The following is a 26886-nucleotide window of genomic DNA, read 5'->3' on the forward strand; positions in this document are numbered from 1 at the left end:
TTTTGGTTTTCATGAGAGCGTTGTGGGGGATGCCACTGGCATCTAGCAGGTAGTGATCTGTGATGCACAGGACAGGTCCCACCGCCCCTTTAACAAAAGGTTATCCAGCCCAAAATATGCACCACCATTAAGAAACTGGTCATGGCAAGCAGTGTGGCTCCTTGGAAGGAAACCTTATTGTAACTTATTAGGTAGGTTTATTAAGTTTCCGTTTCATTATTTGCAAGATAGTACTGCTTATCCTTCTTTCCTGATTAGATATTTTTCCATGTAACTCATTGCCACCTGACATAATATATATATTACACACACACACACACACACACACACACACACACAGAGTCATGCACTACATAACAGCATTTTAGTCAACAGTGGACTCCACATACTGTGATGGTCCCATACATTATAATGGAGCTGGAAATTTCTACTGCCTAGTAATGTCATTGTCATCCTAACATTGTAATGCTATACATTACTCATGTATGTGGTGTCACTGGTGTAAACCAACCAGTTCTATAAAAGGATAGCATGGCTGGGCATGGAGGCTTACTCCTGTAATCCTGCATTTTGGGAGGCTGAGGTGGGTGGATTACTTGAGGTCAGGAGCTTAAAACCAGCCTGGCCAACATGGTGAAACCCCATCTATACTAAAAATACAAAAATTACCGGAGCTTGGTAGTAGATGCCTGTAATCCCAGCTACTTGGGAGGCTGAGGCAGGAGAATTGCTTGAACCTGGGAGGTGGAGGTTGCTGTGAGCCGAGATGGCACCTCCGCACTCCAGGCTGGGTGACAGACTGAGACTTTGTCTTGAGAAAATAAATAAATAAATTTTAAAAAAGGATAGTACACACAATTATGTACGGTGCATAATGCTTCATAATGATGATAAATGATTATGTTACTAGTTTAAATATCTACTATATTTTTATTGTTTTTACTGTTATATTAGAGTGTACTCCTACTCATTAAAAAAAAATAGTTAATTGTAAAAATCCTCAGGCAGGTACTTCAGGAAGTATTCCAGAAGAAGGGACTGTTATCACAGGAGATGACAGCTCCATATGTGTTATTAATCCTGAAGACTTTTCAGTGAGACAAGATGTGGAGGTGGAAGACAGTGATACCAACGATTCTGACCCTGTGTAGGAATAGGATAATGGTACAAGATGTGGAGGTGGAAGACGGTGATACCGACGATCCTGACCCCGTGTAGGAATAGGATAATGGTACAAGATGTGGAGGTGGAAGACGGTGATACCGACGATCCTGACCCTGTGTAGGAATAGGATAATGGTACAAGATGTGGAGGTGGAAGACGGTGATACTGACGATCCTGACCCTGTGTAGGAATAGGATAAAATCGGTGTTTGCATCTTAGTTTTTAACCAAAAAACTTTAGAAAGTAAAATAAAAAATTTAAAAATAGAACAAAGCTTTAAAATAAGGATATAAAGAAAAATATTTTTGCACAGCTATACAAGGTGTTTGTGTTTAAAGCTAAGTGTTATTATAAAATAGAAAGTTAAAAACATTACATGTATAAAGTAAAAACCCTACAGTAAGCTGATTTGGTTATTATTGAAGAAATAATAATACTTATAAGAAATAATAATAATAAACTGACTCACCCAGTTACTTCCAATCCTGCAAGCTCCAATTATAATAGATGCCCTATGTTTTTCATCTTTCACACCATATTTTTAATGTACCTTTTCTATGCTTAGATATGTTTAGATATATAAGTACTTATCCTTATGTTATAATTGCCTGCAGTATTCCGTGTAGTAACATGATGTACAGATTTGCAGCCTTGGAGAAACAGGCTTTACTCTATAGCCTAGTGTGTTGTATATATCAGTAGGAAGTTAGAGCATAAATATGAGGAATCTAGGAAGGCAAAGCTGGCACTCTAAGCTTGCATTTTGTGTCCAGGAAGTTTGTCCAAGATTACTAGAGATTGAATTACTGAGTTGGGGTTGAATGACGTGCCTCTGTATTCCAGGAGAGGAAAAGGAGGACTGGTAGCAGACAGGAGAAATTCTATCAGTTAAAGAGACAGCAAGAGTTGTGAGAGGAAACATATACCAGAATCTTGGTTATGGCCAATCCATAGCATACCAGGGCAAAAAGTAAACGACAAAAGAATAATAATGCGATACCCTAGCTGTCATTATGGGCCCCATCATCCTGGTAAGTCTGGAAAATAAGACGTAACAAACAGGGGAACCTGTTTATTAACTCTAGTATATTTTGCCCTTGCTCATTCGAACAGGTTGTTTCTATTTGATTGTTATAAAAAATTTGCTTAATGAAATAATTCCTGACTCAATAAGGTTTGATTTAGAATCTAGGGCTGGACCCCGCTAATAGGTAAAGCAGTAGCTTTAAAACAAAAGAGCTAAAACCAAATCTTCCATTAGTTTTGAGAACCTATTTACTCTCATCTATTAAAGAATCGTATTTTTTAATCAGCAATCCTTTCTCTTTCTTGTATACTTAAACTCATCCTCTTATCTCAATCTTTCCCATCACCATTTCAAGAACTCAAGTCTGTTCATCTTAGAAAATGTCATTGCTTGGCTCTGCACCCTTCTGGAAGTATTATATCACAACTTTCCACTCTTTTGTATACATACTTTTTAAAACAGTTATCTGTTTTACTTCTATATGAGAAATGAAAATTATACTTCTCATTTATAGCTCAGAACACTCTAGTATGTTTCCTACCTCATGTATCCCAAGGCAGCTCTCAAGATTTCCAAATGGTTTTCAGGTTGTATAATCCATTGAAATTATTACATTAGTATACAAAAGAGCTGATAAATTCTTCTTTCTAGAAGCTCAATTTTAGTTCCTGTAAAACAAAACTTCTTTCTGGAAACTCTTTTTCTTGATTTTCTGGCTTTTTAAAAAATGCGTTAATTTCTGATATCTTGCATTCATTGTAATTAAGTCTTATTATAGGTATAACATTTCGTCTCTTGATATCCCAGGTCAAATTGGTATTCAAAGTTCTTTGTTGAAGTGTGTTCCTCTTAGCACAGGAAAATATAAAAACATATCTACCACATGTACTTTGCTTTTAAGGTAAAAATTCTTCCAAAGTAGAGTTCTGTAGAAACATGTAGGTAGACAGTTTTACTGATTTACACCATATATTTTTATACAAAAAATATTTTTTTAGAGCACAAAAAAGTACCAGCAGATGAAGAGCACCTGAAAGCCTGTTGTATAGAAGATTCTCTGTCAGGTTTTAGAGAATCCCCAAAAACAATAACTTCGAATGTAGCCTAAATAAGTTGTCTCTACTAAATGCTTACAGTTTGGTTGAGATAATTACATATATACATGCACATATAGCACAAATAAAGACAAAAACAATATTATATATCAGCATGGTTTGTAACATTGCATTTTATATGCATGCAATACGCATATGGAGCAGCATGCTGGCTGAACATGTTTTATTAGAAAAAGCATAGACTTTAAAATATAGATTTGAATCCTAGCTCATGCCTCATTAACTCTACGGCTTAGAGCTAGTCATTTAGCTTCTCTGAGTGTCAGCTTTTTCATTTATAAAACAATGATAATTCTATTTTTAAACAGCTTTATTGAGGTATAATTGTTTTACAAAGAATTGCACATACTTAATTTGTACAATTTGATGAGTTTGGACATAGGCAAATACTGTGATCCATCATTACATTCAAGGTAATAGACATATTCAATCCCTCCCAAAGTTTCCTTGTGTCCATTTGTCTTAGTTTCTGTTTTTGTGAGTGTAGTAAGAACACTGAAACGAGATAGACCATCTTAAATTTTGAAGTTCACGATACTTTATTGTTAATTATAGGCATAATATTGTACAGTACATCTCTAGAACTTATTCATCATGCATAACTGAACTGTATGCCCATTGAATAACTCCCAATTCTCCCTTCCCCTAAACCCTGGAAACCACCATTGTATTTTTAGCTTGTTTGAGCTTAACATTGTAGAGGCCTCATATAAATAGAATGAGGCAGCATTTGTCCGTCTCTGATGGCCGTGTTTTACTTAGCATAATGTCCTCTATCTTCATTCATGTTGTCATAAATGGCAGAATTTCCTTCTTAAATATGCTTCACATATAGAAGACCCTAAAAAATTATAGCTGCTATTTTTATTATATAACACGAAAAGATGATACCTTACTACTCTGAGTAGCACAGAAAGTATCAAATAGCTTATAATTGCTTTATTTTTAAAAACTGCTTTATTTTTAAAACCAACTATTTATGCATTTTAAAATTATTTTTAATTAACTGTCTGTCTCTATTCCATCCCCAAGAGGATCTGAGAAGAAAACTATAAAAGTTTCTTTTAATATAGCTACAAATACATAACTTACTCTATTATTTCCACTTTTGCTATTGGGGATGTCTCTCCTGAAAGCCCTTTATACTTCTATTTCACTGTAGGCTTGTTGCTCTCAATACGTCTCCTCTTAAATTTTTTCTTTTGCCTTCATTCTGAGAATTGAGACTCCTATGTGGTTTTGATCCCAGGTCATCAGCTTTCTTGATTTACTTTCTTATTTTTGGGAGAATACATTTACAAGCAGCTTTCTGGAGGAGGGGAAAAAGGTGTAATGGAGATACACTTTATAGGAACTTGCAGGTTTAAAAATTATTTTTGAAAATCCTCACACTTAGCTAGAGCATAAAGACAATACAGGGCTAAATTTAAGGTTAGAAAATATTTAAATTCAGAATTTTTAAGGCATTATTCAATGTGTGTTGATTTCCATTGTTGCTCATACAATGTTCAATGACACTTACTCTTATTCCTCCATATTTAATCACTTTTGTTCTCTCTGAAATCTATTAGGATCCTCTTTTTATACCTGGAAACTTAAAATCATGTGATATATGTGTTGGGGAAGGGCTTTTTATTGAAGTTATTATCTCTTTGATAATTTTTATTCCCTTCAAATTTTATTTTCTTCTTTTTTTGAAAATCTTCTTAGCAAGATATTCCAGTTCCTGGAGTTATCCTTTGATATTCTTAATTCTTCTTTCCTATTTTTCATGTCTTGGTCTTTTAAATCTTATTTCCTTACTAAGATTTCAAGTATATCTTTCAGACGTCTACTGACATTTTTAAAAATTATGTTATCTTATATTTAATTACCAAGATCTCCTTCTTATTTTTTATGTTTTTTAAACCTTCCTTTTAATCTCATTTGTATAATATCTTATCTCATTGATAATATCAATTGCAGTTTGTTCTTTTTCTTTTTGAAGATATTATTCTCTGTGTTATTATTATTATTCTCTTTGCTATTTTCCTTGATTTCATTTTTATTTTTTGTTTCTTTTGGTCTCTGTCTTTTATATTACAGACTTCATCAAAGGTTTGGTGATCCTCAGCTCTCATTATATTTAAGAGTGAAGTATACAGGACTCTTGATATTAGGTAGCTTTGTCAACTGGTTGGCTTCAACATTCATTTGTTCAGTTTTCACTATATAATTGCTGTTGGCAGCCTATTCAGAGACTAGAGTCTATAGTGAAGTTTCCTAGGAGAATAATCATGATGGTGCAGGGCAGAGGTAACTACTATTTGGGTTAGGGTATTCAAATAATGATCAAGTGGTTTATTGTTGCTTTCATAAGCCACTATATTAAAAAATACTACCTGAACACATATTGCTTAGAGAAACATTGAATAAATGAAAGGAGAAAAAGGATATTTAGTTAGTACTCCCAAGGAAAAGGGGGCATTAAAAAATCTAGCTAAAGGCCTAAGGCTGAAGGCTGAACTGACAACTTCTCTAACCACTAATGCTACATGGCTCTGGCATCAAAATACAATAATGTAAGAGCCATTGATTAGAATATTCCCCTTGGTTAGATTGAAAGTGAAAATAGAGATAATACAATAGCAACCCAATGATGTTATGAAATAAATAAATGGTCTTACACCAGTGCAAAAAGAAACATAACCTCTGACTAGTGTTCAAAATCGAAAACAAGCTCTCAAAAGAAACAATTTTAATATATATCTTAAAGTTTTTTTGTGAACAAACAAATTATATGAACAATCACTGAGCTAAGAATTTGGTTTTTAAAGAAGATCTAAATTACATTATATGACTTGATGTTCTCTCCACTGTCAGGGAAAGTAAAACTAGAGGGCCTCAGGAAACATGCGCTATTTCATGTCATTGATGCTCAGAGAAGAGCCAAAGTCAAGAGTTTGATCCCAAAGAAGAAAGATAGTTTTATTACATGGGCCATGCATTTGAAACTGGCTATCCTCTTCCACCTCACTTAAAATAGCCTATGAAACTTAAGGTGTGATTATGTGTTGCTGTTATTTCTTTGGCTGGCTTGTCAACATAGCTGCTAATTATTATTATTAGTTTTTTACTGAGAACATTAATTTAAGATTCATTCATATTAATTAACATGTGTTCCTTAGGTGGTCATTAAGTTGGACCTAATACAATTGTGATACTTTTATTACTCAGAAGGAGACTAGGAGAATGTAGGTAACTTCCCCAAGGTAGTGCTACATAAGAACCTAGGACATGTTAAGCATAGTTGTAAAGTATTTAATGTATCTTGATTTTAGAGTAACTTTGTCCACTAATGTGATGGAATTGCAATCAAAATACAAAAGTAGTTACCCCTTCTTGTTTTTTTTCCATATAAGTTTAGGTATCCTGCAGGGCAGGTGACTTCCCAGGTATACCCAAAGGACAGCAAAAAGTTATTGAAAATATATTATGATTGTAATCAAAACAAAGAAGGTTTTCCTCCTTAGAGGTAAAAATGCCGAATCATAAATGACGCTGTGATAAAATCCTCATTGGTTTTCAGCTAAGTAACTATTCAGATCATTAGAATTTTTGACTAAATTATATTATACAGTTTATGCCTAGTCTGATAATACGATTAGAAATCTATCTGAGAAGAAGTTCTTCTAGGAGAACATTCAAAAGTAACAAAATTGATACGATTCTCAGCAGAGAGAAATGCCAGTGTTACAGGACTCACATTTGTAATCTGGAAATCTGGGCAGGATATGTCCATGGATATGATTTTTAGCTACTTTAACATGATCAGTTGTATTGCCCAATCTTCCTAAAATATTTCCTTTATATTTGACTTCAAATTCAAATGCAATTAATGGTCATTTATTTTTACTTTCTTATGATTAGCTTGTTAAATAATGCCTAGTTCTAATAATCCCCATAATGTTTATGTAACCAGCAATAAAAAAACAGTGTGGGATTTTTACCCTCTTCATCTTGTTTCAGTTCATTTGGTGCTCCTATCAGATTTTGATTTGACATCTCATAAAGAAATGAAATTCTTTATTCCGTTTCATTTACATTGCATATAAATGGACCTTTTCTCAGCTCCCATGTTATTTTTCCTATTAAATCAATGATGAGGAAAGGAATTTATTTGTCTGGTAATTTAGTTTAGCTATACTGTTGTCTGGGGTTTTTATATGTGATAAATAATATTTTATATGAAAGCTATAGCTCTTTATAGTTGGGGGATGCTACAGCAATCTGCATATCTGCAAAATATTTCTCCCATTGTTTGCCTTATTTGTTGAGATTTGCTACAGCGGTGTTGAATAGTTGGGCAGGGTCACAGGTTAATTTCCCATGAAACAGATTCTTAGGCACAGATTTGCAGGAAGCTTATTGTACAGAATAGGCAATAAGACGTACAACTGAGTAGAGGGAGTCGAGGGGTGTGCATTCATAAAAAGGCCTCAGCTGATAGCACAAGGAGCTCCTTTGCTTGGATGCCCCTTCAGAGTTATCTTTAATCAAGGAAAGCAAGACAAGCTTTTATGCTTGTTTTAGTCAATTCTCATATTGGTATGAAGAACTACCTGAGACTGGGTAGTTTATAAAGGAAGAGCCTTAACTGACTCACCATTCCACAGGCTGTACAGGAGCCATGACTAGGGAGGCTTCAGGAAACTTACAATCATGGTGGAAGGTACACACCTTCACATGGAGACAGGAGAGAGAGAGTGAAGGGGGAAATGCCATACTCTTTTAAACAACCAGATCGTATAAGAACTCACTCACTATCATGAGAACAGCAAGGGAGAAATCCAGCCCCACCAATCACCTCCCATCAGGTCCCACTCCCAACATTGGGAATTACAATTTGACATGAGATTTGGGTGGGAACGCAGAGCCAAACCATATCAATTCTCTACAGTAACCAGTCATTAGATTTGGGCTGCTTCCAGGGAGGTAACTTGACTCTGGATGAACCGCTTTCTTCGTCTTAGGATGTTGACTGGAGAGGAACTCAGGTGAGAGCTGTCATCTGCCAACACTCCCAAATAGCTGGGAAAATGAGTGTTTCAGGCCTGGGGTGCAGCAGGTAACCTGCATGGTTCATCAAGGCATCCACTACCATCCATTGCTTGCCCTGTGCAGCTCTGTATGTGTCACATAAATGCTCAGAGAGCTCCTTCAGGATTTTTGTGTGCCATTTTTCCCGGAGAAGTACATCATAGGAGAAAATGGTAAGATAAACCACAGACCTATTCTCACTTCACTGCATTTTTTTCTGAGGCTGCAAATAATATTCCTTGTCTCTCTCCTGTATCAACCGTTAGAGATTATCCTGATCCTTTCTGTAAGCTGTGCTGACTTGGGTGCCTTACCTACAAAAATGAGCCAGAATTTGATATCTCTCAGATTTGAGCCAGTAGTCACCATAATCTGCTCAAACCAGGACTGTTTTGTTTTCTGTTTTTTATGTTGTTGTTGTTGTTGTTAAAAATTGGACTAGCATCACGCCAGGAGTTCTCCTCTCATTGCCAAACATATTCTTCTTTGCCCTCACTTATTTGACCTGCTTCCTCCTGATGGTCAATCTATTATCCCTCCAAGATTGGTGACTCTTTCATTTTGTCTGGTGGTGTCTTGGCATGAGGATCTGGACCTATAAACAAACCACAGAATTCAGAGTCTCTGAGATGTTTAAGCAAAAATAAATAGATTACTAGATGTGTTGGTGAGTGGGGTCATTTGTATGTCTATATTGTTTCTGGACTATATTTATTCTGCCTGAAAGGACATGAAGGCATGTTATGGGTCACTGGTTTGGGGTATTATTTTGTTCTAGTTCATGGTATCCTGTCCTTTCAGGATGCCATCTCCAAGGTGGTGCTTCGGTAGTATCTTCTATAGAATGTCTCATTGTTTTATCAGGGCAGCATCTCTGGTTGGTGCTGTATGTGATGGAGTCAGTGGTTATGTGGCTACCACCACATGGCCTTTGCTATAGACCGCTTTTTATGCAACACTATATAGGATCCTATGCCGTGGATCAAATACGTTGTAAACCCATGGATAGTGATGCTGACTGAGGCCATGTGAGCACATTAGGCAAAACTTTACCTCGAATATATGTATGTAGATTCTAGTAAAGATGAATCACTGTCTTCCAGGCTGGAAGAGTCCAATGTAAGCAACCTGCCACCAAACTGTTTGTTGGACCCCTCAAAAGATGGTGCCATGGGTAGAACCGAGCTAAGCCTTTGTGGTTTGCAAGTTGAACATTTTTTAGCAGCAGTAGCTTGATTAACTTTGTTGAGTGAATCCCAGGTGGTTAGCCTTTATCTGTCACTATGCTGCTTTCTCCATTCATGGCCAGTGACAAAGGCTGCTGGCATCAACTGGCTGAATGCTACAAAGTTCTTCATACCCATGCCTACAATTTCTCCATATGGCTTTGCGTCTGGCCTTTTCAGCTCTGTTTTGCCTTTCTTCTTCTAAGCACTGACTAAGCAATTAGGTTATCTGATACCCCTTTAGGGTTCATAATTCTATTTCAAACTACTTTTCTTTCCATACAAAGTGGATTACCAAGACAACCACTTACAGTTCTTCCCATTAAGAAGCTTGATCTGAACCAAGCTTTTTCCTTAAACCAATTTTGACTTTTCTCTTCTCCATCAACTGGTTACAAAAGGATCCCCCATTAGGCCATTGGTATGAACTGAGGGAAAAAACTGGTTCAAGAGAGGTAGAACACATAGGGGTCTGCACCACTCTCTCATCCTACTTATATCTGCATAGTGCTTTTATTGCCTTTAGTCATGGCTAATCTATTATTTCCATTGTACTGTGACATGGTGTATCTGATAGAATACAAGTTTTGATGGGCAATTCTGGCTAACTGGTATCTCCATTTTTTAAGAGGTTCAATAGCTCACAAGGAGCTATTTTTCAAAACAGTTTATTATTCTTTACTATGGATGATCCTCAACCTTATGAGTCTCTGCTGTGATTCATCTATGGGCTCTTCCCAGGAACTCATAACTATGACCTGCTTAGCTATACGTTCCACAGGTTAGACCTGATGCAGACTTCTTTTCTGCTCTGGGTTCTACTTAATGCTGGAAGCCTTTTACATTACTTAGAATGTGGGTTGAAGAAGTATTCCCAAATGAGGAATACACTACCTCCACTGTCTGAGGAGCCTTAGCAAGTATTTTCCTTCCTTCATCATGGTGAAAGGTATCCTTTTTCCTGGGATTTGTCATGGCATTTTTTAATTTACTATTTATTACCCCCCAAAAAATCAAAACTTTACATTATTACCATACATTTTGCTGTTTGCCTTAATATTGTGCAACACTAGTTTTAAAAGCAAATATGAGAACATTTAATTCATATGAGGAATTGCCAAAATGACATATTCATATTTTGTAACTCATGCTTGTATGTATACCTCATTCTTTTCAGAAATGAAGATACTTCATAAAACCCAACCATTTTAATTTTACTTGTTGATATGTACACGTTCTACCAGTAGTTTTCACCTTCAGGTTACTGTGAGTCAAGAATGTCTAAAGGAAAGGAATGTTGATTGCTCTTTTTCTTTTCTTCTACATCATCATTTTTGGCATAAGTGGTTGACTAGTGTAGGCAAGTAACATTTAAAGAAGGAGACAAAAGGGCCCTGGGCACTGTTTTTGTTAGAATGTAACTGCTTTCCTTCTGTGTTTAAAGCAAGTTTTGGTTCAATTGGAAAATGTGACCTCTAGGGCCGCATTACCTAGTCATAAGTGCAACATACTTGTCCCCACTGCGAGTTTCAATTAACTCCCATGCTTCCTGGATCCACCAGAATTCCGTGCTCGTGGAGTGATACTACATGCAAGTGGATGACAAGAATGGGAGAGCACAGAGATAGTGCCTACTTGGTCTCTTCTGCTTGCATACATAGTCTTTGTTAAATCAGACATGTAAAACATAGAATCAGTTGCAGCTTTCCTTGCATCACTGCTGGGATGAAGCTGATCCTGCCATGAGTGGTTTATTACGCAGATTAAGTATAACCATGAAAGAGACTTCTTCACCGTGGCCAAGGAAACTATCATTAATGCATGCTACTCTGTGAATGGTGAGAGGCTGGGCACCTACATGATCCATACCAGAGCTGTGTGCTGTGTGGATGCTGACTGGGATGCCAAGTATGTCCTCACCCATTCAGCTGACAACAGCTGTCACCTCTGGGCCTGTGAAACAGGGAAAGAGCTGGTCCTACTCAAGACCAATTCAGCTGTTTGGATCTGCAGTTTTGACTTTGGGGGCAACATCATCACGTTCTCCACAGAGAAGCAGATGAGCTACCAGTGCTTTGTGAATTTATTTGACCTGCGGGATCTGAGCCAGGCTGGCAACAATGAGTCCTACATGAAGATCCCTTGCAGTGACTCTAAAATCACTAGTGCTGTTTGTAGCCCCCTTGGGGAGAGCATCATTGCAGGCCATGAGAGTGGGGAGCTCAACCAGTATAGTGCCAAGTCTGGAGAGGTGTTGGTGAATGTTAAGGAGCACTCCCAGCCAGATCAGTGACACCCATTTATCCAGGGACATGACCATGTTTGTCACTGCATCCAAGGACAACACAGCCAAGCTTTTTGACTCCACAGCTCTTCAACATCAGAAGACTTTCTGAACAGAACATCCCATCAGCTCAGCTACCATTTTTCCCAGCTATGATCATGTTGTGCTGGGCAGTGGTCAGGAAGCCGTGGATGTAACCACAACCTCCATCAAGATTGGCAAATTTGAGTCTGGGTTCTTTCATTTGGCCTTTGAGGAAGAGTTCAGAAGAGTCAAGGGGCACTTTGGACCTATCAACAGTGTTGTCTTCCATCCTGATGGCAAGAGCTACAGCAGTGGCAGTGAAGATGGTTATCTCCATAATCTACTACTTCGACCCACAGTACTTCTAATTTTTTTTGAACCCCTATCTTGTATGAATTCTTTTTTTAAATATCCTTAAGTTCTGGGATACATGTGCAGAATGTGCAGATTTGTTATGTAGGTATACACGTGCCATGGTGGTTTGCTGCACTCATCAACCTGTCATCTACATTAGGTATTTCTCCTAATGCTATTCCTTCCCTTGCCCCCCACCTCCCAACAGGCCCCAGTGTGTGATGTTTCCCTCCCTATGCCCATATGTTCTCATTGTTCAACTCCAACTTATGAGTGAGAACATGTGGTGTTTGGTTTTCTGTGAATGAGTTCATGTCCTTTGCAGGGACGTGGTTGAAATACCATGAATTTGAGTCTGAGGTGTGAGAAGCTGGATCTCTGTCTAGGCCAGGAAAGGTTCTTACATAATGTTTTGAATTCTGAGAAAGAAATTTTTTTGGTAATTTAAAAAAAAAAAATAGAGTCTAAGAGAAATTAATAAGAGCAGAGCATTAAACCAAGCACCGAACCCTTCTGAATGCAGAGGCAAATGATAGGCCCATGAAGCTGGTCCTGGTCATAGGTTGCTTTGGAAGAAAACAGGGGAAGTCATTGCCATATACACTTGTCATAGTGTTGCAGAGTACTTCATTGTCAAGACTTAGCTTCTTTTTTTTGGCCAATCAAAATCTGATTTCCAGTTCTGAGATTTGGCTCAGGTCCAGAAACCATTGTGACATTTTATTCAGATAGCTGCCCTCACATTCCAGGTCACTCATCCTTAATATATTTTATTATTATAATTGAGAAACAGTCTTTGTCCTATCCCTAGAAACTGAGTGGCTTTCTGCAGGCCAGAGTCTCCTGGCTGCCACTTTGATTTTGCTACCTATTACAGCAATTGTGTACACATTTTTTTCTGATGGTTAAGCGTAGCCACTGAGCCTCTATTATTTTGGGATCTCCCTTGCTATCAGTGAACCCAGTGCTATGAGAGAATCTTCCACCATCTTCCCTGGCTTACTGCGGATGGCCGTCACTGAGTTTTTCAATTATATTGGTGAACTTCTCATCAGTGTATTCCAGATCACTGGTAAATTCAGTGTCCTCTGAGATCTCCCATGTAACAATAATCTGGTGCCTTACACAGTATATTCCTCTGGCATGCATCTCTGAACCTTTTGAATCCCTTCTTTTACTACTTTGGATAAGAATTCTGGTATCTCTTGCATATAATATGGTCTATCACTTTCTTCATGCTGCTCAAAGCCCTCCTAATAACATGATACCATTATTTCCTCGGTCCTTGTGAGGGTGTGAAATTCTATATTATGAAAGACTTTCCAAATATTACTAAACTATTTCTTAATAAATCCTTCTAAATAAATTCAGTACTCTCAGGATTCAATTCCATGCATCCTCTATTGCATCCCATTGATATATGTTGGTTAACTTCTGTAGCTCCTCTGAGGTTGGTCTTTTTCTCTTCCAAAAGACCCAGGACTTTCCTGGCCAGGTTATATCAAGACATACTGATAACCAGAAAAGCAGATGGCAATAAATTTTGATATAATATGTATTTTATTGGAAGAAGCAATCATTTCTATCGTCTTTAAGTATAGGGAGTGCTAGCCTTTAATAGAAGGGAGTGAGCTACCACTGAAATTCAAAGACTTAAGCAGAATCTAGCAATTTAAGTTTCAAATGCATCAACATGAGTGTCCCTATCCCACATCTCAAGATCTCACTTATTCCTAAACAAGGCCCTCATATTGGCATAGAGGGTCTTCCAGGATTGAAAATTCAACTTGTTCTCAACCTCTTCTCCCTGTAAAGCTTAAGATGTGACCTTCATCCTTGCCTTCTTCAACCTTTCAGTTATGGGAGATGAGAATGTCTTTATTTGCTTCCAGTATTTTCACACTTAATCTTTAATTGGTGATTAATCAGCCTCAGTCTTGCATTATTTTTCTCCAGCACAGTATATACCCCATCCAGTTCCATAATTTCTGAAGTCATTTTCTCAGCCTGAAACAGTGCACCTGCCAATTTATTTCCTTCCACCTATGAAGCTGTAACAATCACATTACTACAGCATGCCAGGACTCCCAGCACTTCGCATATTATCGTGGCTGGATTCCTCATCTGCAGACAGTCAGAAGGTGAAACAGCTCCAATATCTCCTTTCAGAGCCGGCCTCCTCAAACCCTTTCTGGAGCCAACTCTATAGGGCAGATTCCTAAGAAAACAGACACTTATGTGGATATTTGTATTTAGAAAATGTATTAGTGAATACACTTTAGATCAACATCTGGGAACATTGACAAAATTAAAAAAACAGAAAGAAAGTTAAAGGAAACTTACCTCTGCTGTAATTGCTACAAAAGCCTCAGCTGACACCAAGCCAAGGTCTAGCACTCAAGAGCCTTTCACGGTGGTTTTGCTGTGATGCAAGCGGGCTAGGCTTTTAAATTCCTTTACTGATCATTCAATGGATATGGCCTTTCCTTGGGGAGTGATTGTGACCTCAGACAACTCAGATATCTTCAATCTGTGAAAATTTTCAGCTGAGAGGTACTCAAACATCCTTCAGCTGAGGGGAGCATGATAACATTGACTAATGTTATTTAAATAAACAAAATAATGCTTCCCCAATTATTTTAGGAAATATCATTAAGAAATGATCCAATCCTAACCAGTTCTAGTTTTATTTATTTGTTTGGCCATTTATAAAATTGAAATATGTAAAATAAAATGAAAATCTGACATTATTTTCCAGAATCCCTCACTGAGAGAACATAAATTACTTAGATTTTCACCTGTGAGTACTTTTCATACTGCAAATATCTATATGTTCAATATCTATATGTTCAAAAGTACTGATTCAAAGTCAGCAAGAGTTCAAAGCCATAGTCTTCTCACTCACCAAAATAACTATTTACCTCTTTTGCATCTGTCTTGATAGCCTCACTGTATGAACTAGTAAATTGGAGTCTCAGGCTTGGCAGGCAAAGCAACTTGGTCTCAAACAGTCAATTTCGTTTGGCATTTAAAGACAGTGTTCGGACACTTCAGTTTATCTTATTTCTGTTTTGTTACTGTTTTAAAAAATGCAAAGTACTAGTTTTAACTGACATTCGGCTAGTTTTTACAAACTTTGAATCAAGAAAATTTACTCTTTGGGTACACAGTTCTATGAAATTTCAAAATTCGGTAGTGTGACTAACACCGCCAACAAGAAAGAACAATTCTATCAGCTCAAGAGCTTTTCTTATATTATCTCTTTCTGGTTCAGCCTTCTACTCACTCTCTCTCTCTCTTTCTCTTTGTTTTCAGATAGGATCTCACTCTTGCTCAGGCTGGAGTGCAGTGGTGAAGTCTCTGCTCACTGCCACCTCTCCCTCCTGAGCTCAAGTGATCTTCCCACTTCAGCTTCCCGAGTAGCTGGGATTGTAGACATGTGCCACCACACATGGATAATTTATTAATTTTTTGTAGAGATGAGGTCTCAGTCTATTGCCTAGGCTGAACTTGAACTCCTAGTCTCAAGTGATCCTCTTGCCGTGACCTCCCAAAATCCAAGGGATTACAGGCCTGAGCCACCACACCTGGCCTTCTGCTCCCTTTTAATGCTTAGTAAACACTACGTAGTCTATTTTCCATACCTACAGCGTTTTTGTTTTTTTTTTCAAAATGTCGTATATATTGTCTCATATAGTATGTAAAATTTTGAGTCTAGATACTGTCACATGAGATTTTTAATAAAGCTCTTGAATAAGATACAGGATGGATTTTGTATCTATCCCATATTTATTTTATGCATTTCGTTTTTATAAGTGAACAAACAAACTTAAAAAAAAAAAAAGAAAACTAGGATTGGTTAGGATTAGATCATAAAACATTTGAGATTTATTCATTTATACATAAATAGTTTATTCCCATTAATTGCAGAGTAATATTCCATTTTTGGATGTATCACCATTTATTTCTCCATCTTCTAGTGATATGGTTTGGACACTTGTCTCCTCCCAATCTCATATTGAAATGTGATTCCCAGTGTCAGACGTGGGACTAGTGGGATCTGTTTGGGTCACGGTGGTGAATCCCTTGTGAAAGGGTTGGTGATCTCTCTGTGAGTTCTTGTTCTACTCCTTCACATGAGATCTGGTTGTTTGAGTATGGCACCTCCCCCTCCTCTCTCTTGGTCCTCTTGCCATGTGACCAGTTCCCTTTCCCCTTCTACCACAATGGAAAGTTTCTGAGGTGCTAACCAGAAGCAGATGCTGACACCATGCTTCTTGTATAACCTGCAGAATGATGACCCAAGTCAACTTCTTTTCTTTATAGAATACCCAGACTCATGTATTCCTTTATAGCAACACAAAGCAAAATAACACCTAGTTAAGGAATATTGGCTTGTTTACAGTTGTTGTGATTTTTTTTTTAAAGCTCTTAAACAGGATACAGGATGGATACAAAATCCATCTTGTATTTATTTTATACATTTCATTTTTATAAGTGACCACACAAATGAACTAAAACAAATTATAATTGGTCAGGATTAGATCATTTCCTAATGATATTCCCTAAAATAGTTTTGGAAGCAAATAAAAGGCTTACACTTTATATAGATAAATATTTAGAAATAGAATTTATGGGTCATATGGTAAGAGTATGTTTAAATTTATGTTAAATTTTTAAACTGCTTTCAGAAGTATATCTCTGTCAGCAATGCATGAAAGTTATACTTGTTCCCCATACTTTTTAGCAGCTGGTTTGGTCAGTCTTGTTGTTTTAGCTGGCAATATATCTATTTAGGTTTACACTACATGCTCTGTTTCACCTCATTTGCATTGTAGTGTCAGATTTCAAAACCTTTTTTTGAGGTTTGTTTCTGCCCCGGCATGCTACTCGCTGGTGGTGTTTGTGACTTACGTGTTAGTTTAGATTATAGTTCAATTGACAAAGCCTTTGTTATGTTTCTCAGATGCATTACAAGCACACATACAGCTTGAGGATGACCCTGGGGCTTGTATAGTTTCATACACGGAATTAGAAGATTCTCTTCTCTATATGTCTCTTCTCCAGGATATCCTTCACACTTGCAAGTTCACGGAGTCCTTTTTTTCAGGTTTCTCTGGCAAGTGAGATGTTCTTTTAGCATTTTAACCTTCCACATCACTGCACACTTCCACCTGATGAATCCATCTTTGGTGAAGTATTTAAAAAAAGAGACAGAAAAATAACAAGAATTCTTTCAATAGTATTTGCCCCATTGGGACTCTTTTTCTTATTTTCTCTATACAGAGAAATTATTTTCTCTTGAGTTTTAGATGCAAAACCACTTCCTCACAGTTGTGCAGATCCATGACCTTGGGGAGAAATTGGTAGAAGAAAGAAGAGATAGAGAACAAGAGAAGGAATGAGAGAGAGAGAGAGAGGGGGAGAGAGAGAGAGGATTTCCTCCATACTTATCAGCTCACAAAGTCTCTTTTTCTCAGTTACCCAGGAATGAGGATGAATTTCCCTAGGATGTTTTGATGTTCATGCCTGTGGCTAAGTTTCTCAATTTGATCCTGCCCTCAACTGAAAGGAGGGAGAAAATATTGCAGTTTTAAGTTGCTTTCTCTCTAGAATCAGCCTGTTCCAATTGATTTACAGAGTGGCTTTCTGTATTTTCTCCCACATAGGCTGTAGTGGGCTGCTTCTATCTTGACCATTATTGGAAGGTCTGGATCCTCTGTTCAACCAAGTTCACTGTAGGCAGTATCTCTCTGCTACAGTTTAGATACTTCTTACCAAGGCACAACATAGCATCTCAAACCATGAATAAGTGTGGGAAGTCACCTGGGAAAAAGCATGACCATCTCAGGTATTGGTCTGAAATATTCTGGGATTCAGTTTCTCTGCCTTAGAACGGCCATTTTAAAAACATGTTTTAAGTGTTTAATTTTTGTTTAATTTAAAAACTAGCTGACCAATAAATTAGCTTTCTGTCATCTGATATTTTCCCCAATTATATATATTTTAAAGCTGAATAAAAAATTAACTGAAATTAATGATGAGTATAAAATTGTATACTAATTTAGGAAACATAAAATATGCTTTATTTATGCCTAAAGATCATAAAATTAAATTAGTTTGTTAATATTATCATTTACTGGGAATGTGTCATGAGCTAAAGTTGAATACATAATAAGTTAGCTTTGATAAGCTTTTATTTCCTGTGCACTTATCTGAGAAGTTCTCTAATATGTTTGGTTGTATCCCTACCCAAATCTCATATTGAACTGTAGTTCTTATAATCTCCACATCGTGGGATGAACCTGATGGAAGGTAATTGAATCATGGGGGTGGTTACCTCCATGCTGTTCTCATGATAGTGAGTTCTCACGAGATCTGATGATTTTATGAGGGGCTTTCCCCCAACGTTTACTCTGTACTTCTCCTTGCTACTGCCATGTGAAGAAAGACACGTTTGCTTCCCCTTCTGCCATGGCTTCAGAGGGGACAAGTCCCAATTTAAGTTTCCTGATGCCTCTCCAGCCGTGCTGAACTGTGAGTCAATCAAACGTCTTTCCTTTATAAATTACCCAGTCTTTGGTATGTCTTTATTAGCCGCATAAGAACAAACTAATACAGTACATTGGTACCGGGAGTGGGGCACTGCTGTAAAGAGACCCAAAAATGTGGAAACAATTTTGTAACTGGGTAACAGGCAGAGGTTAGAACAGTTTGGAGGACCCAGAAGAAGACAGGAAAATGTTGGAAACTTTGGAAGCTCCGAGAGACCTGGAGGGCTCAGAAGATTGGAAAATGGGGGAAAGTTTGGAACTTCCTAGGGACTTGTTGAATGCCTTTTCCTAAAATGCTGACAGTGATATGGACAGTAAAGTCCAGGCTGAAGTGGTCTCAGATGGAGATGAGGAGCTTATTGGGAACTTGAACAGAGGTGATTCTTTTGTTAGGCTTTAGCAAAGAGACTGGCAGCATTCTGCCCCAGCCTTAGAGATCTGTGGGGCTTTGAACTTAGGAGAGATGATTTAGGGTATCTGGCAGGAGAAATTTCTAAGTGGCAAAGCATTCAAGAGGAAGCAGAGCATAAAAGTATGGAAAATTTGCAGCCTGACAATGCAATAGAAAAGAAAAGCCCATTTCCTGTGGAGAAATTCAAGCCAGCTGCCGAAACTTGTGTAAGTAACAAGGAGTCCAATCTTAATTGCCAAGATGATGGGGAAAATGTCTCCAGGGCACATCAGAGACCTTCACAGCAGCCCCTCCTGTCATAAGCCTGGAGGCCTAGGAGGGACAAAAGTTTTCCTAGGCCAGGTCCAGATCGCTCCTGCTGTGTGCAGCCTTGGGACTTGGTGTCCTGGGTACAATCTACTCCAACCAGGACTAGAAGAGGCCAAGATGGAGCTCAGGCCATGGCTTCAGAGGGGACAAGTCCCAAACCTTGACAGCTTCTGTGTGATGTTATGCCTGCAGGTGCAGAGAAATCAAGAATTGAGGTTTGGGAACCACAACCTAGATTTCAGGGGATGTATAAAAACACCTGATGTCCAGGAAGAAGTTTGCTGCAAGGATGGAACCCTCATGGAGAACCTTTGCTAGGGCAGTGCAGAAGGAAAATGTGGGGTTAGAGCCCCCATGCAGAGTCCTCAGTGGGGTACTGTCTACTGGAGCTGCAAGAAAAGGGCCACTTTTCTCCAGACCCCAGAATAGTAGATTCATCAACAGCTTGCATCATGTACCTGGAAAAGCAACAGATACTCAATGCTAGCCCATGAAAGCAGTCAAGAGGGGGGATATCCCCTGAAAAACCATGAAGGTGGAGCTTCCCCATCACCATGTGACTGAAGATCTCTGACATGCCCTGGAGACATTTTCCCCATCATCTTGGTGATTAAGATTGGGCTCCTTATTACTTATGCAAATTTTGGCTGCTGGCTTGAATTTATCCCCAGGAAATGGGGTTTTCTTTTCTGTTGCATTGTCAGGTTGCAAATTTTCCATACGTTTATGCTCTGCTTCCTCTTGCATGCTTTGTTCTTCATCTCCATCTGAGACTACCTCAGCCTGGACTTTACTGTCCATATCACTGTCATCATTTTGAAAAAAGGTGCTCAACAAATATTTAGGAAGTTCTAAACTTTCCCCCATTTTCCTATCTTCTGAGCCTCTAAGTCTCTCAGATGTTCCAAAGTTCCCAACATTTTCCTGTCTTCTTCTGAGCCCTCCAAGCTGTTACAACCTCTGCCTTTTACCTAGTTCCAAAGTTGCTTCCACATTTTTGGGGATTTTTACAGCAGTAGCTCACTCTTCTGGTACCAATTTTCTGTACCTGCCCATTGTCATACTGCTATGAAGACATACCAAAGACTGGATAACTTATAAAGAAAAGAGTTTAATGGACTCACCTTTCCATATGGCTGGGGGAGGCATCACTGTTATGGTGGAAGACAAAGAAGGAGCAAAGGCACATCCTACATGGCAGCAAGCAAGAGCACCTGTGCGAGGGATCTGCCCTTTATAAAATCATCAAATCTGGTGGTTTTATAAGGGGATTCTCCACCTCATTCTGTACTTTTACTTGCTTCTGCCCTGTGAAAAGTGAAAAAGGACATGATTGCTTCACCTTCTGCCTTGATTGTCAGTTTCCTGGGGCCTCCCCAACCATGCTGAACTGTGAGTCAATTAAACCTTTTTCCCTTATAAATTACCTAGTCTGTGGTATGTCTTTATTAGCATGAGAATGGACTAATATATTCTCCCAAATGTCTTCTATTACATCATTTCCTTTTACCATGTTAGGTCTCATACTTTATTCTAAATGAAGCCATTTCTTTGCCCTTTTAACCTAAGGCCTTCATTTGAGAATAGACTGTACTCTTTGAGAAGATGGTTTTAAAATCTTTGTTGAAGTATTTTAGAGAGAATGCCTTTTCTCATGTCAGAGAGGAAATAACTTACCTGCCTTCATGTCTTACTGCAAATAACAGCAGGTAACTTATCTATACAGACAAAATTAGTGGTATACAATGTGGAATGTTCATGGCAATACCTGCTACAGGTGGAATAAACAATGACATCCAGAAGAAACACACTAACAGTATATCTATTATTAGTAGATACATAAAGAAATACCGGAGGCTGGGTAATTTACAAAGAAATACTTTAAAGAAATACCTGAGGCTGGGTAATTTATAAAGAAAATGGATTTAATTGGCTCATGGCTCTGCAGGCTGTACAAGCATGTCTCCAGAATCAGTTTCTGGCGAGGGCATCAGGAAGTTTTTGGTCATGGTAGAAGATGAAGCAGGAGAAACATGTTACATGGTGAGAGCAGGAGCAAGAATGGGAAAGGAGATGCCACATGCTTTTAAACAACCAAATCTCATGTGAACCCTGAGTGAGAACTCACTCATTAACAAGAGAGTGGTGCTAAGACATTCATGAGATATCAAACCCCGTGATCCAAATATTTTCCATCAGCTCACATCTCCAACTGTGGGGATTACATTTCAACATGAGACTTGGAGGGGACAAACATCCAAACCATATCAATCACAAATAAACTATGGCATTAAACAAAAAGTTCTGCTTGGCTTTCACCACTGAATCAATGCTAGAGACAAGGCTGACCCTGCTCAAAATGCTCAGGTGACTGAATTTGTGTTCGTTTTTCTATGATCTTTTGTCAGTGCCTCCAAAGTGCCCACTGCCCTCAGGCTTCCTGCTCATTGCCCAGGAAGATTTGCTGTCATGCCCTCTATTAGTAGCAACACTCTAAGCCATTAAATTGCAAATGCTTTGATAGTGCTCCAAAATAATATACTTTAAAACTTTGTTCAGTATTTATGTGGTGAAGAGGCTAAGGGATGCCCAGGGGAAAGGTAGAGAAGTAGAGAAGGAAAATCCCTATTTGTGGAGTTGAGTTGTTTTCCATTATGGACCCAGAGAATGTAGATCTAATCCATTTTTTTTATATCCCCGCTAAAACGCAGAGGTTTGAGGTGACACTAAAGTGATAAATTTTGGGATTTCAAGCTTAATCAAGGAAGAGACAGGATTGTCAAAGGCAGCACTGCTCAAGCTTTATTGGTTAGTGAGGCTATATGAGATTCAAAGTCTCTCCTAGCAAGAGACTTTCTAGAGACTACAACTCCAAGCTACCATCCAGGAAAGAAGTAGGACAAAAAACTCCCATGGGAGAAGGGGAAATTTGAGAAGGAGCTTATGTTGCTAGGTGATGTCACTCAGCAACAAGGTGGGGAGGCACTGGTAGGAGAGTTCCAAGGGCAATAGCATTTTGAGGTTTTATAGCTACAGTGTTTGTCTGATCCATTATTGTCAGATGTTAGGTGACATTTCACAGGTACACAAAGTAGGCAGGCTCTAAATGGCTAAAATATGTTTATTGTGACTATATTTAAACCACTTGGATTGTAAGGGTTAGAATTTGGCACCACCTGATTTTGGATTAATCATCTTAGCCTAAGGTGAAGTAAACAGCAAGGGACCCACTTTAGGTCAATACACAGAAGCCATCTTTAGTCCATTTACATGACATTGCCCTCCTAAGAATTCAGTTAGGAACAGGCTCCTTGAAGTAGTATCTCTTCCCTGCCCTTACCCTCTACAAGAAATCCCAGGGAGCTTTAAAATTAGTCTTTCCAAGCACATGGCAATATTGTTTTATAAAAAGTACTGGTAAGGTCATTTTCCCCCAGTGATGTTCTGAGGTCTCATAGGGTTATATTCTAGGCAGTCTTTATCTCACCACTTACTCCAGCTTTGAACTGATTCTCTCATCCCCGTTAACATCTCCCCAAGGTCTTGCTGGTTGATGACTGCTACAATGTATTATGAATCATTGCTGGGATAAGAAAGGTAAGACATCCTAGAAGTCTGGCATTTGTAAGCAGAACAGTTTTAGAGAGGAGTTTAAAACAAACAGAGTTTATAGGGGTACCTATTTAGTTAATGAAGACCAGAACTTTGCAAATGGAGCTATGACTGTGCCAACACATCCATAAAAACACACATTTATATTTTACTTGGCAAGAGGGAGAGGGCAGCTATAGGCAGGAAAAAATTATATTATGAATTATATGTAAAAATATTATGTAATATGGAAATATGAAGGGAAATGTGATATACTATATAGTTCAGAGGTTTAATATATATATTTGAGTATCAAGATTGTGGTGCATCTAATCAGAATAATATGTTAAACTATTGAGGATGTTTTTTGATATGATTTGGCTGTGTACCCACCCAAATCTCACCGTGGATTATAATAGTCTCCATGTGTCAAGGGTGGGGCCAGGTGGAGATCATTGAATCATGGGGGCAGTTTCCCCCGTAACTACACTGTTCTCATGGTAGTGAATAAGCCTCACCAGATCTAATGGTTTTATAAATAGGAGTTCCCCTGCACAAGCTCTCTTGCCTGCTGCTAAGTAAGACGTGACTTTGTTCCTCATTCGCCTTCCACCATGATTGTGAGGTCTCCCCAGCCATGTATAACTGTGAGTCACTTAAACCTCTTGCCTTTACAAATTACCCAGTCTTGGGTTTGTCTTTATTAGCAGTGTGAGAGCAGACTAATACACTTTTTAATCAAATGAAAAAAAATTATTGATTTTTAAGAAAGAAGTACAATCTGGTTTCACAGCTTGATTCTACTCTTAGAGAACAGTAGCAGAAAAGTTTGAAACACCATTCATATATCTAAACAGCTTTTTGTTGCACAAAAGTACACCATCTTTTGAAGCTGAAAAGTTATGGCAGAAAAGTAATACCATTGGCATTATCATTTTGATAACCACTGACACCAGCATCTTGATGTGTGAAGGAAACCATTTGTTCATCAGTCAAATGATTTTGTGAGAATCATACTTCTGTGACCTTGGACAAGTCATTTGTGTGACCTTAGAAAGGGGGTCCTGATCCAGACCCCAAGAAAGGGTCCTTGGATTGCACGAAAGAATTTGAGGTGAACCCGCAGAGTAAAGTAAAGCAAGTTCGTTAAGAAAATGAAGGAATAAAGAGTGACTACTCCATAGGCAGAGCAGCCCCAAGGGCTGCCCATATTTTGTGGTTATGGTTATTTCTTGATTACATGGTAAACAAGGGGTGGATTATACATGAGTTTTCTGGCAAAGCTGTGGCTAATTATCAGAACTAAGTGTTCCTTCCCTTTTTAGACTATATTTGGTAACCTCCTGCGATTGTCATGGCATTTGTAGATTGTCATGGCACTGGTGGGAGTGCCTTTTAGTATGCTAATGTTGTATGATTAGCATATCATGAGCAGTGAGATTGGCCAGAGGTCACTTATATTGCCATCTTGCTTTTGGTGGGTTTGGGCAGCAGTTTCTTTACCGCAGCCTGTTGTATTAGCAAGGTCTTTATGACCTGTGTCTTGTGCCAACCGCCTGTCTTATCCTGCGACTTAGAATGCGTATACTGGGAATGTAGGCCAGAAGGTCTCGGCCTTATTTTATTTAGCCACTGTTCAACATGAAGTTGCTCTGCTTCAAACGCCTCTAACAACTTGTAAACCAAAAAGTATCTGACACAGGTCTCAATCAATTTAGAAGTTTATTTTGCCAAAGTTAAGTACAATGGCCAGAAGAAATAAACAAGAGATCACAGAAGCAGTCTGTGGTCTATGCCTTTCTTCAAAGATAATTTTGAGGGCTTTAATATTTAAAGGAGAAAAGTGGGGTGGAGGGGAAAGAGGGAGGGTATGGTAATACACATGTTGCAAGAGAAAAGAAACAGGTAGGGGAATAGTCAGTTATATATTAGTCTTATACTCAATATATCAGCACTTTACGTAAGATAAGGTGAACCTATGGAGATATTTAGCATTTTATCTGTAGCTGTCTGGTGAGGAACAAAAGGAAAGGCATTTTCTTGCATGACTCAGCTTTCAGCTTAATTTGTTTCTTTTGGCATAATGAATTGGGGTCCCATGTTTTTATTTTCCTTTCATACACTTAATGTCTCTGGAAGCTTGGCTTCTTCACCTAAAGAAGAGACGGTTGATTATAATAGTGACTATCCTCAAAGGATTATTAGGATTAAATGAGATAATGCATGAAAAAAGATCTGGCAAAATTTTTGGCAGAGAGAGCACTGTAAACATTAACTCTTATATTTGAGTAAATAGGAATATAATGTACAAACTCAAAGTTATGCCAGTTTCTAGAAGCCTCAGGGAGTTCTATTACAGTGATGTGTACAGAAGCCAACAAGTTGGCGATTCTATGAAGACAGAATTTCCTGATGGCCCTGTTGGGACTCAGAAAATAGTATTTTCAAGTATGACACTTTGACAGGCAGAGTACTTTGAACTAAAGAAGACTGGAAGAGTTCAGAAGCGTCCTCAGAACCAACGTCTCTCCAAACTTCTCTGTCCTCCTGTCATTCCTTTCTTCTGAAGCACAGGGAGGAACTTTCTTTGTAGTCCCTTTATCTGGCTATAGATGGAAGAAATGCAATTGTCATGAGTCTCTACCCTAGGAATCCATCACCCAAAAAGATTACTACTGTATCACAGAAAGAGACTGAAATTTGATACCACCTAGACTATCACAGGCACCTGTTCTTTGGGGGGGCCCATTCATTTGTCTCCAAAAGTATTTACTCTCCCTTAAATTGTCTGCATTTCCCCTCCAGTCTCCCCTGTAAAAAATGCATACAGCTTTTAGGTCTCATTGGCTTTGAGGTACACACTTTCCCGTCCTGTGATGATGTCCCATGCATGTAATTAATTTGTATGCTTTTTCTGTTGTTAATCTGTTTACTGTCCGTTTATTTTACAGACTTGATTATCGACTTCAGAGGGGAGATAGAGAAAGGCTTTTTTTTCTCCCCTGCAGTCCATACTACACTCATACCACTCATGAAGAAATTATGTTCTCTATTTCTTTAGTAATAGGAATTTGCAATCAAAGAGGCTCAGAACAGTCTGGACATGGTGGCTCATGCCTGTAATTCAGGCACTTTGAATGATCAAGAAGGCTCAATCACCTGAGGCCAGGAATTCAAGACCAACCTGGCTAACATCGTAAAACCCTGTTTCTACTAAAAATACAGAAATTAGCTGAGTGTGGTGGAGCATGTCTATAGTCTAGCTGCTACAGAGGCTGAGACAGGAGAATCACTTGAACCCAGGAGGTGGAGATTGCAGTGAGCAGAGAAAGTGCCATTGCACTCCAGCTTGGGCAACAGAGCAAGACTCTGTCTCAAAGAAAGAAAAAAACAAAGAAAAAACAAAAAGACTCAGAAAGTATCATTGAAGCTACTATTAATATAAAAATCCAAAGAATCCACATCACATTTTCTGAGTACTCAGTTAAAAAAAAACTGGTCACAAAAAGCAATGTAGGGTTATTGGTTATTATCTGATCATATGCTATGAACACATCTTTAAAACAAAAGATTTTTTAAAATTTTTATTTCAAATACCAAGTATTTTTTCAATTTTCTAATTTATAATCAAATTTTCTAAGTCAAATTGGGAGTAATTTTATTAAAAGAAGTTGTTTAGCATTTTCTAAAGTGGACAAATCAGTTGGTGAAATAAATTTTTGAATAAAACTGCTAAAAAAGAAAGAA

At 38.2% G+C, this 26886-nt stretch overlaps 1 pseudogene; it reads left to right on the forward strand.

Moving 5' to 3' along the window:
- The first annotated feature begins 2177 nt into the window (after nucleotides 1-2177).
- Nucleotides 2178-12287, forward strand: LOC116550067 (annotated as a pseudogene).
- Nucleotides 12288-26886: the final 14599 nt, after the last annotated feature.

This window comes from Sapajus apella, unplaced genomic scaffold, assembly GCF_009761245.1.
Source record: "Sapajus apella isolate SASKATOON/1434 unplaced genomic scaffold, GSC_monkey_1.0 scaffold7, whole genome shotgun sequence".
NCBI lineage: Eukaryota > Metazoa > Chordata > Mammalia > Primates > Cebidae > Sapajus > Sapajus apella.